The sequence below is a fragment of the Octopus bimaculoides genome, chromosome 18, assembly GCF_001194135.2.
Source record: "Octopus bimaculoides isolate UCB-OBI-ISO-001 chromosome 18, ASM119413v2, whole genome shotgun sequence".
Lineage (NCBI taxonomy): Eukaryota > Metazoa > Mollusca > Cephalopoda > Octopoda > Octopodidae > Octopus > Octopus bimaculoides.
This window is the reverse complement of record NC_068998.1, coordinates 30816453-30817787: the sequence shown is the minus strand read 5'-3', so window position 1 is coordinate 30817787 and position 1335 is coordinate 30816453. Positions and strand designations below refer to the sequence as shown.

At 34.3% G+C, this 1335-nt stretch overlaps 1 protein-coding gene across 1 annotated transcript in view; it reads right to left on the bottom strand.

Annotated features, from left to right (window-relative positions):
- The window catches only part of LOC128249773 (histone-lysine N-methyltransferase SETMAR-like), a 9456-nt gene that overhangs the window by 847 nt on the left and 7274 nt on the right, over positions 1-1335 (bottom strand). The window lies entirely within an intron of this gene.

The following is a 1335-nucleotide window of genomic DNA, read 5'->3' as shown; positions in this document are numbered from 1 at the left end:
TATATATATATATATATATATATATATATATGTATGTATATATATTTATATATTTATATATATATGTATATGTTTTTATGTACATAGATATGTTTTTATATATATATATGTATATGTTTATATATATGTGTGTATATATGTTTATATATATGTGTATATATATATATATATTTATATGTATGTATAAATATATATATAGGTTTATATATATATGTTTGTATGTATATATATTTTTATATATACTATGCTTGTGAAGACCTGTTGAGGCAAGTGAAATTGGAATCGAATTCGATGAAAGCACAGCATGACTGGCATCCGTGCTAGAGGAGTGCTAAGAGCACCATCCGTGTGTGATTGAGGTCAGGGCCGCTGCGTGGCCCCCTGTGCCTGTGGCATGTAAAAAATACCATTCGAGTATGATCGCTACCAGCGTCGCCTTACTGGCACTTGGGCTGGTGGTACATGGAAAACAACATTTGAGCGGAAAACACTTATTTAGTGACTTTTGAGTTGGATGGGCTACTCGACCTGAAGAAAATTCTGTGTCCCACCTTCAAGGTCATGCACTGTTTATCTTGATATAAGATTTCCATGTTGCACACATATAGTTATGATACACGTGCCTTCAGACAGGTAGTCATGTTGAGTATATTGGGCTTTGTATGTTTATACCCCAGTGGCACTTTGATGGCATGTTCTTCTCTCCCACTCAATAATAATAATAATGATAATAATACAGATCTCTAATTATGCAAAGTTTAAAATTAAATAAAATTTAGCAATAACAATATTAAAAGAAAATAAAAAGAAATGAAAAGGTATTTTTGTTTGTTGTACAAATATTTATAAATTCTCATATTTGGACAAAGATTATTATTTTTGTTTGTTTGTTTCATTCTATTTTTTTAATGTGTAAATTTACTAAAAAAAAAGCATCTAAGCTATTGAATTGCAGTTTTATATTGTATATTCCTTCTTTCTTATAATACATTAAAAAAATTTTATGCAAAGTAAACATATATATATATATATATATATGAAATTTTTCGAGCAAGATCGTTGCCAGGGCCCCTGGACTGGCTCTTGTGTGGGTGACACATGAAATGCACCATTTTGAGCGTGACCATTGCCAGTGCCACCTGGCTGGCCTTCATGGGATTTTCGAGCGAGATCGTTGCCAGTGCCCCTGGACTGGCTCTTGTGCAGGTGGCACATAACATGCACCATTTTGAGCGTGGCCGTTGCCAGTACTGCCTGACTGGCCTTCGTGCGGGTGACACGTAAAAGCACCCACTACACTCTCTGAGTGGTTGGCGTTAGGAAGGGCATCCAGCT